General features: G+C 38.8%; 1 pseudogene; it reads right to left on the bottom strand.

Annotated features, from left to right (window-relative positions):
* Positions 1–4,925: 4,925 nt before the first annotated feature.
* LOC149653768 (uncharacterized) lies at positions 4,926–5,546 on the bottom strand (annotated as a pseudogene).
* Between the last annotated feature and the right edge of the window lie 4,973 nt (positions 5,547–10,519).

Below are 10,519 nucleotides of genomic sequence, written 5' to 3' on the forward strand. Positions count from 1 at the left end.
TTTTCAATGTGGTGATATCACCAAATCGGAATTTATTCTAAGACTAGAAACACTTTTTAACGTCCAACATGGGATTAAATGTGTTCAGGTTTTTGACAAGGACTTTGAAGACTTTGTGAACCACAGTTTCGAAACCGGGCTACCCGAAAATAAATCAAAATTAAATGTAGTTTTAAATCAAAGTCATTTGCCAATGGGGCAAATAGAATATGGTAGCTCCTCGGTTAATAGGTAATTTTCTAAATTTGGGAAAATAAATGTTTATTTCATTTTGAGCCTTTTTATTATATAGTTCTATGAGCACAACCTTTTCTGGGCCAAATTTAAGCTCTGTGGGGGAGGAAACTTCCGAGCCATCATCTAGAGCAGTAGGAGAAACGTCCATTCCAAACCCCTATATTCTTCCTAAATTCCCGAATTCCATTACAAAACTAATTGAAAACAAGAATCCTCATGTTTTTCTGAGGGTAAACAAGACCCTAATAGTTCGAATATTGTATGAAGATACGAGCCGCTACAAAGAGTAATTAATAGATTTCTAAAATTATTCGTTATTACAACTAGATAAATAAAATGCCTTTTTTAAAGGTATCCAACTAAGCAAGAACGCATGAGAGTTTGTAGCGCTCTTGTGGAGAAATACCCATTTTTGGAAGATAGACTGAAGCGCCCAAACAACAATGGATATGTAAGGTGACTCTTTCATTTGACGTGGTTGTTGCTAAATTTTAAACATTTTTAGAACACTTGGCTTGAAAGCTTGAAAACCAAATACCTCCACGAAAGAGCAAAAACCACTAGTTCAGCATTAGTCGATGAAATGAAGAGAAAATACTCCAAAAAGCGTAAGGTAACTGAGGCGGGTCTCGTAAGCACTGAAGAATTTGGTCAAAATATTGATAAGCCAAAAATGACGAAAATCAAAAGATTAACACAACTGGTAAGATGTTAATTTTTAATATAAACTGAAACTTCCATTTTAATTTTATGCTCCCAATTTTTCAGGACGTTTCTACGGCCGCCGAAGACAATGAAAGCATTCAGGCTCATTTATTGGTGATGAATAAAGAACTTAAGCCCAACGAGCTTCTGATTGAAGAAAAAATGAAACGTACGCTTGCATACAGACAACAGTTTTCCTTCGACCATAATGTGCCCGAAGTTGTTGAGAAATTTCCTGTTTTGACTAGAAGGAACAAGGTGAGTTCTAAAAGCGATCCCAAACTAAGAGCAGCCGATGTCAAGCGTTGCTATTTTAATACATTTTGTTAATATTGTAGCTAATAAAAGAATTCAATATGTTGTTCAATATTCACCCATCTGCTGAGAAAGTAATCAATCTTCACTTTCAAACAATCGCGACCAAAATTCTAGATTTGGTCAAGAAGAAAAAAAAACGCGAAAGATATTCTAACTATCGTAAAATTAAAACAGGAAACATTATCTGAAGATGCTTTCAAAGGTAAACTAAGATAACGAAGAACCAATTTTCTTGTGCAAATTAATGTAACTACTTTAAATTTAATAGAATTAGAACTGCGAGCATCTCTACTTTAACTGCCATGCGTTTTCGGGGAGTCTCTTAAACAGTTCTTCACGTCAGGTGTAAGAAATACATTTTCAGTATTATGAGTGGTTTGGTCTTAAAAGTTTTTACCACTCTTTACAGAAGCCCGTAGAAGCCACCCCTATAATTGTCTTTCGGGATATAAACGTTCTTGAGTCGCCAGCCGAAATACACTTTGAATCAGAGGTTTTTGAAGTGGGCTGTACTGAAGATTGTGTAGTGTCAGTTTTCGCTGGCTTTTACGCTTTCAACATGCAATATCCGAAAAGTTTATTGAAAACAATGGGGTACTTACAAAAAGTGGTTTTTAAGATTAACGCTGAAAATATTTCCAATAGTGTTTTAAACGTGATTAATCAACTTACATTGTAAAACTATAATAAAATTTTCTTTTAACAGAAGAAAAAGTTTATCTTTCTAACCAATTAAGACTATTTACACTTTATCTAGCCCTGAAATGGAACGCTAAAGGACCCGAAATTGAGTACTTAAGATCCCGAAATTGAACGATAAAGGCCCCATACCTAAATTCTAGAAGCTCCAATGTTGAACCATAAAAAGTTTACAATTGAACGATATTAGCCCCAATGTTGAACGATATTAGCCCCGCAATTGAACGATATTAGCCCCGCAATTGAACGATATTAGCCCCGCAATTGAATGATATTAGCCCCGCAATTGAACGATATTAGCCCCGCAATTGAACGATATTAGCCCCAACGTTGAACGATATTAGCCCCAACGTTGAACGATTTTAGCCCCAACGTTGAACGCTAAAAGACCCAATGTTGAACGCTAAAAGACCCGATGTTGAACGCTAAAAGACCCAATGCTGAACGCTAAAAGACCCAATGTTGAACGCTAAAAGACCCAATGTTGAACGCTAAAAGACCCATTGTTGAACGCTAAAAGACCCAATGCTGAACGCTAAAAGACCCAATGTTGAACGCTAAAAGACCCAATGTTGAACGCTAAAAGACCCATTGTTGAACGCTAAAAGACCCAATGCTGAACGCTAAAAGACCCAATGTTGAACGCTAAAAGACCCAATGTTGAACGCTAAAAGACCCAATGTTGAACGCTAAAAGACCCAATGTTGAACGCTTATAGTTCCATAACTGAGCGCAAAATGTACCAAAATTCAACAGTAAGAGAGCCATAATTGAACGCGTCATGAAAATATTGAGCTTTTTTGGATTAAAACTTGTTCAGTAATGGATTTGAATGATTTATTGTTCATATATGGACATTCTGTAGGGTTCATATATGGACATTCTGTAGGGTCCAATATTGGACGATTAATATTCGTGCAAATTTGGTCAAAGAAACGTGCTGCCTCAGTGGCAGGCCATTGCACAATTATTCGTCCAAGTTTTATCGTTTATTTCTAAGAGTGTACGCTGATCGTGATCGTTCCGCCATTTCGCTGATCGTGATCGTTCTGCCATTTCGCTGATCGTTTTTGCCGAGGACGCAAGCTGAATTCGAAGCTCTTCAACGTAGGAAATTTACTTAGTTGAAAGTTACGGGTCGTTGCCTGGAAGCGGTCGAAGAAGGTCGCTTGGAAATACCTTTCCCTCCCAACTGATCAAGATCCCGGCTTTTGAGGTCGATGCTTGATAGATCCCGGCTTTTGAGGTCGATGCTTGATAGATCCGCTCTTTCGCTGATCGTTTTTCCCGAGGAAGCAAGATGAATCCGAAGCTCTTCAACTTACTTGGCGGCCATTGCTTAGCCTCGTGGTGCTTTAACAGTCCGTAGGCCTAACCTTTACAATAATCCAAACTCATCTAGCCCCCTTAATTTATTTATTTAATTTCAAGTATTTAAATTAATTAGGTAGTGTTAAATGTTAGTGAATTTTATTTATATTCATTTATTAAAAATCAAGTCCCATAAATAAAATTTTACAACGAGATAATAAACAAGAGAGAATCCCTTAATAATTAGTTTAGGGGCTATTATATAAAGATATTAAACGGGGTACGTAATGAATTTAGAGATATCACGACAGATTTTCGAAAATAAAGTCTCGCCGAACACGACGACCGTTGCCCTTAGCCTAATAAAGTCTTGTCTCATTTAAACTCTTGTTATTTTCGGGGTCTTTCTGTGGGAATAGTTTTAAAATAGATAAGAAGCAGGTTTAACTAAAATTAGTTTAGGAGCTATTATTAATATATTTTGAGATATCGCGACAGATTTTCAGAAATCAAGTCCTGCCGAACACGAGGACCGTTGCCCTAAGCCTAATTAAGCCTTGTCACATTTAAATTCTAGTTATTTACGGATTCTGTCTGTGGGAATAGTTTTAAAGTTTTCCTAAAATTAGTTTAGGGGCTATTATTAATAAATTTAGAGAGAAAGCAACCGATTTTCGAAAATCGATTCCCGCAGAGATCATTTTAAGACACTAGGTTAGAGATAACGCGACAGATTTTCGGAAATCAAGTCCTGCTGAGATAATTTTAAGACACGAGGTTAGAATTAACGCGACAGATTTTCAGAAATCAAATCATGCTGAGATAATTTTAAGACAAGGGGTTGCCCTAAGCCTAAGTTTAAGCCTTGTCCCATTTAACCCTAGTTATTTATGGGATCTGTCTGTGGGAATAATTTTAAAATAAAAGCAGGTTTTCAGAAAATTTGTCAAGGGGGTAATTTAAATTAATTTAGAGATTTTTTTTAAATAAGGACCCGTTTCTCTGAAATTATTTAAATCTAAGATTATTTCGTTCTACCCAAAAATAGGCAATAGTTAAAGATGCGTTATTAATATGTTTTAATTTATAGATGTGTTATTAATATGTTTTAATTTATAGATGTGTTATTAATATGTTTTAATTTATAGATGTGTTATTAATATGTTTTAATTTATAGATGTGTTATTAATATGTTTTAATTTATAGATGTGCTATTAATATGTTTTAATTTGTAGATGCGGCTGATATTTTTGGATTTTTCTGCTGCTTGTCATTCCGAGAGTTTTGTTTCCGAGACGTATCATTCCCGACGACTTCCGATGTTCTGGACTTGCTTTGTACCATTAACGATAACATGCTTCGTTGGATTCACGTTACATGATGGCTTCTGGACTTGCTCTTTGTTGTTTGATAATAATAACACTGAACAGAGTTTAAGTATAAATGCGACTACATTTATTGAAGTGCAAGAAAAGACTAAACTAAACGGTTTTCAATAATGTTCAAAGTAAACTCTTATCAAGATAAAAAATATGTCGTCAATAATAAAAAACCCCGTTTTTTTATGTACAGTTAATACTTTAGTCTAAAACAAGGATGTTTATTTTTTGCCAATTCCAACAGTCCCTCTCAAAAAAAAACCCTTTATTTTCAGACTAAGTGGTTTCGTTAACAGGTAAGATCCCAAGTGCTATGGTGCAAGATTTTTGTTTAGGTCCAAACAATCCCTTAGTTAACACGTCTGCTGGCATTTGATCAGTCGGCAAGTATTTCAGCTCGATGGTGCCGCTTTCGTATATGTCTATATGCTTTGTTCTCGAATGGAAGATCGGGTTCCTAACTAGCTTTTGCCCTCCTTGGTTGTCGTTGAAGATTTCTATTTTGTCCAGAGGAAGTCCGATTTCCTTTAGAAATGCTTTCAGGTATATCGCTTCCTTGGTGGCTTCGGTCATAGCCATATATTCGGCCTCAGTACTTGATAAGGCTACGGTTCTTTGTTTTCGTGCTTCCCAGGTTACTGATGAGCTTGCGAGCGTGAATACGTATCCCGTATAGGATCGTCTATCATTGATGCAACCGCCCCATTCGGAGTCTACGAGACATTTTGGTCCTTCGCCGTTTTTCTTGTAGATTAGCCCATTTGAAATGGTTCCTTTTAAATAGCGCAGAACCCTTTTTCCAGCCATCCAATGCTCGTCGTTGAAGTTCGAATTAAATTGGCTTAAGGCGCTGACCGCATAAGTGATATCAGATCGCGTGTAGACAGCCAGATACATTCACGATCCCATCAAGTTTTGGTAGGGAATGCTTTCCATTTTCTCTGAATCGAAGTGTTCAGGACTTTTCAATTTACTGTTCGCGTCTAAAGGCGTTGAGGTCGGTCTTGAATTCTGCATCCCGAAACGTTCAAGAATGGCTTCCGTGTATTTTCGTTGTGACATCGAGATAGATCCCGTTGTGTGGTTCTGGTTGAATTCTATACCGAGGCAGTAGTGGATTTGACCCAGGTCCTTCATTTCGAAGGCCGCTTTGAGCTCCCTCTTGATCTTGTTCATCCAGTTTCCGGATGCAATTATAATATCGTCGACATAAATGGCTATGATCATCATATCTTTTCCGTCTCTCTTGGTATAAATGCATGGGTCGACTTTTGATGGCTTCAATTCCATCTCTAGGAGTCTCTTATCCAACTTTTTATACCACTGCCTGCCAGATTGACGTAATCCGTAAAGTGATTTCTTTATTAAGCACGCTTTATTTCCGCCTTTCAGGTTGTTTAACCATTCTAATGAGGTTTGCGTGATATCTTCGCTCATGTTTTCTGCTTTTGCGATGTCAACTAGAGCTTCTTCTAGTCCCTCTGGTACATCCATATATATTTCTTCATCTACTTCTCCATTTAGATACGCCGTTACGACGTCCATTTGGTGGACTGTCAAGTCAAGCTCTGCTGCTAGTGCCATTACAACTCTGATTGACTTTGCTCTCACTACTGGAGCGAAGGTCTCTTGAAAGTCGATTCCTTGTTGTTGGGCGTATCCCTTTGCAACGAGTCTGACTTTTCTTCTTTCTATGAGTCCATCCGCGTCGTACTTGGACCGAAATATCAGTCGGTTACCGATGACTTTGTGTTTTTCAGGACGATCAACGATTTTCCAGGTTTTACATTTGATTTGTGATTTGTATTCGCTTAGCATGGCTTCCTTCCATTTTTCGGCATCTGCAGTGGCCAACGCTTCTTTCATATTGTTAGGATCTGGTAAACTGATTAGATTCGCAGTTTCATCTAGGTTTTTGACGATGTCGCTTTCGCCTTCAATGTTGGCTTCAGTTGGAATCATATTGTAGAGTTTTCTTGGTCTCCCTGGGTTTCCCGACTTGATTAACTTTGGTCTGCCAGGACCTATCTTCATTTCTGGTGGTTCAATGGGGATTTTTGTATCTTCTGGATATCCTTCGGATTTGGTTTCCAAAGTAATTTTGCGTTGTTCGGTTTTCAATCCGTATTTTGTATAGACTTCGATACTTATGAAGTCCTCATAATTTGGATTTGGCTCGAATTTGTAAAGAAATTTCACGTTTCTACTCCTAACAATCTTCCTGTCCTTTGGCAGCCAAATTCGATATGCCTTCGATTCTTCCGAGTAACCAATAAATATGCATTCTTGCCTTCGAGGTTCGAATTTTCCTTTGTGTTGACTTTGTTCAAGCATCAGCGCTTTCTGATCCTGAGATAGTGTAGGGTTGGTCGTTTTTTCGTCCATCTTGTAAACGGGATTTCTCCTTGTATACTTCTGGAAGGACATCGATTTCGGACGTGGTTTGCAGTTGTTATTGCTTCAGCCCAAAATGAGGGTGGAAGTTTCGCATGTATCATCATGCACCTGGCCATCTCAACTAAAGTCCGGTTTTTTCGTTCCGAAATTCCGTTCTGTTCCGGTGTGTAAGGTACCGTTAGTCTTCGTTTAATGCCGTTGTCTCGTAAGAAATCGTCAAATTCTGTATTGCAGAATTCTGTGCCGTTGTCTGATTGTAGATTTTTAATTTTCTTTCCAGTTTGTGTTTCAACTCGTTTCTTGTAGTCCTTAAAGGCTTCCAAGACTTCGTTTTTCTTTTTCAGGAATGCAACTTCACTCCATCTGGACTTGTCGTCGGTGAAGACAGCAAAGTATTTGGCTCCACCCATCGAGGCTACTCGCATTGGGCCGCAGACGTCGGTGTGTACGATTTCCAACAGGTTCGAAGTTCTTTCAGGTCTCGACTTCGGCAAAGGTGTACGGGTCTGTTTTCCCATTACACAAGTTTCGCATACGCCGAGAGTTCCGTCTTTGTCCAAATTCATTCCAATGACTAAATCGTTTCGATACATGTCTTTTACGCTTTTTTCATTAAGGTGTCCCAACCGGAAGTGCCAATCTTCGAGGTTCGATTTTGCTGGGAATTCTGGTTCCGCGATGTTAGCTTCTTCCTTGTTCTTTCGTAAGAAGTAGAGGTCTCCAATGCGGTCTGCTACCGCTATTACTTCACCGTTGTCTTTCATTATAAACGCGTTGGTTTTCTTGAACAGGACATCGTGATTTTTATCCGTGATCTTGGAAACTGACATCAAATTTGTGCGGAGATCAGGTACGTGTAGGGAATTTTGTAGTTTTAAGACTTTGCCGGTTTTTCCGTTTGTCGCTGAAACTTTAATTTCACTAATTCCAATGACTTTTGTCGATTCCTCATTTGCCAAATTTAATTACTTGTCCGTCTTTTCCAAGTCCACGAAATTTTCCCTTTTTGATGTCATATGTGATGTTGCACCGCTATCAATGCACCAGGTATCAGTGCTTCTTTGAATGTGGAACGCATACTCGTCGGAACTAGCTTCCGATTCGGTAACTATATGTGCCTTCTCTTCAGCAACGTTTGCAGAATTTTGAATCTTTGTTCGACATTCCCTTGCCTTGTGGCCAGGTTTTCGACACCGATGACATTTGAATCTGAATTCCGATTTCTCGTAAGGTTTTTCATGACTCTTCCAGTGGCTGTCTTTGCGTTTTTCCGTTTTCTTCCGTGTATTTGAGCTGCAAGCCACCATCGCGTTTGGCACCGTGTCTTCTTCTTTCGACTTTCTGGCATCGGACTCTTCCAAGATTTTAATCTTCAAGGCTTCTCGATCTGGTAGAGAATCCCTGGATTCAATGGCGCATCTGAAGTTTTCAAAACTTTCGGGTAGGCTGTACAGGAGCATGATTGCCAGTAGGTCTTTGTTGATCTCAAGTTCCATCTCCTCCAATTTGTCCACTGCGTCAAAAAATTGGTCGACGTGTTCCCGAACGTTGTCGCCTTCTCTCATCTTATTCATAGTGAGTCTCTTAAGCAGTGTGGCTTTTCGTGCTGGCCCCTTGGATTGGTAGATGGACTCTAATTTTTTCCAGACTTCATGCGAAATTACGCAACTTTTAACTTGCTTCAATTCAGATGGACTGATTGCCAGGATTAAATCGGATTTCGCCTTCTTGTCCGTTCTGTCCCGTTTTGCTACTTCTTGAGAGTTTCCTCCGGTTCCAGTGATTAGTATTGGTCTTGGTTTGCTTCCATCGACGTATTCCCAATAGTCGTTTTTAACCAGTAGTGCTTCTACTTGCAATTTCCAAGTGTCATAGTTTTCTTTCGTTAAGGTTTCAATCCGCACGTTGTGATTTGATGCCATGATTCTTGCGATCTCTTCTTCGATATTTTCTTTCCGTAGCGGTCCTAACGAACTTAACTATTTACACTATACAAGCGCAGTAAAACGAGCTGTGCCCATAACCTGTTGTTTATTAATAAAAACACTGAACAGAGTTTAAATATAAATACGACTACATTTATTGAAGTGCAAGGAAAGACTGAACCAAACGGTTTTCAATAATGTTAAAAGTAAACTCTTATCAAGATAAAAAATATGTCGTCAATAATAAAAAAACCCGTTTTTTATGTACAGTTAACACTTTAGTCTAAAACAAGGATGTTTACTTTTTGCCAATTCCAACACTCTCAAAAGAGGAAGAGACGTCCTCCTAACCAAACCTAACTTAAAAGTATTTTTGGAAAAGGCATATTATTTGAGAAGTCAATGAAGATAAACATCAGTATTTTGGAAAAGGCGTCCAGTGATTTATAAAATATTACTAACCTAACTTAACCAAATAGTGGCGTTTTATGTCATATTCATCATGCAAATACTCCCTAGTAGCACTGCCGACGTAGGGCCTACATGGCCGGCTTTGTGTGTTACCAACGAGTTGGTAAAAAGTCACTAATAAGTCGGGAGAGTAATAGTTTGAAAGTCGAAATGTCCGCCTGGAGGGACGACGGCCCGCCGGTTTTCCTTCTGTTTTGAGGCTACTATAAAACGACTGTTGGCCGACTATATGTCGGCGTCATTATGCCTACCTAAAGCCGCGCTCAATCAGACGATTTCGCGGCTTTTTAGTATAGGAACGGTAAATCGTCGGTAAAGGGCTGGTAGAGTAAGGGTTTGAGAGTCGAAATGTCCGCCCCGCGGGACGACGGCCCGCCGGTTTTCCGACTGTTATGAGGCGACTATAAAACGACTGTTGGCCGACTATATGTCGGCGTCATCATGCCTACCAAAAGCCGCGCTCAATCCGACGATTTCGCGACTTTATAATATAGGAACGGTAAATCGTCGGTAAAGGGCAGGTAGAGTAAGGGTTTGAGAATCGAAATGTCCGCCCGGTGGGACGACGGCCCACTGGTTTACACGACACGAATGAAATGCGACTCTCATCCAACACGTTTGAGAGTCGACTTAACCGCCTGTCAGCAAGAAGTCCGACGCTTTTGCGATGATCAAACCTTAACTCGAGGCCCGACGGTTTTGCGACGATCAAGCCTTAACTCGAGGCTTCATTCGCTTATAGTAAAGGATACTGATACCTAGTATTGAAATTTCTTTAATACATTTTCAATGAACAACACTTAAGAATTTGTACTTTGAATATTTCAAGTAACATGCAGGTCAATTATAACAACTTCAAATATTAAACAATGTATTCGATATTACACGACTAGTCGAATGGAAATATTAGCTGCCCAGCTAATTGGTTTTAACAAAAAGTAAAATTTTTCAGGGCGAGTATAATATTTACATCAATTAAAGCATTTATTAATATTCATTGTTAATATCTTCGATGTTGCCAGTTACTATCTTTTAAATTACAAAAATCTTACTGAAAAATATACACTTACAGATTTT

Source organism: Phalangium opilio, unplaced genomic scaffold, assembly GCF_054372755.1.
Source record: "Phalangium opilio isolate 3A_F unplaced genomic scaffold, DU_Popi_V2 ptg000082l_1, whole genome shotgun sequence".
Classification (NCBI taxonomy): Eukaryota; Metazoa; Arthropoda; class Arachnida; order Opiliones; family Phalangiidae; genus Phalangium; species Phalangium opilio.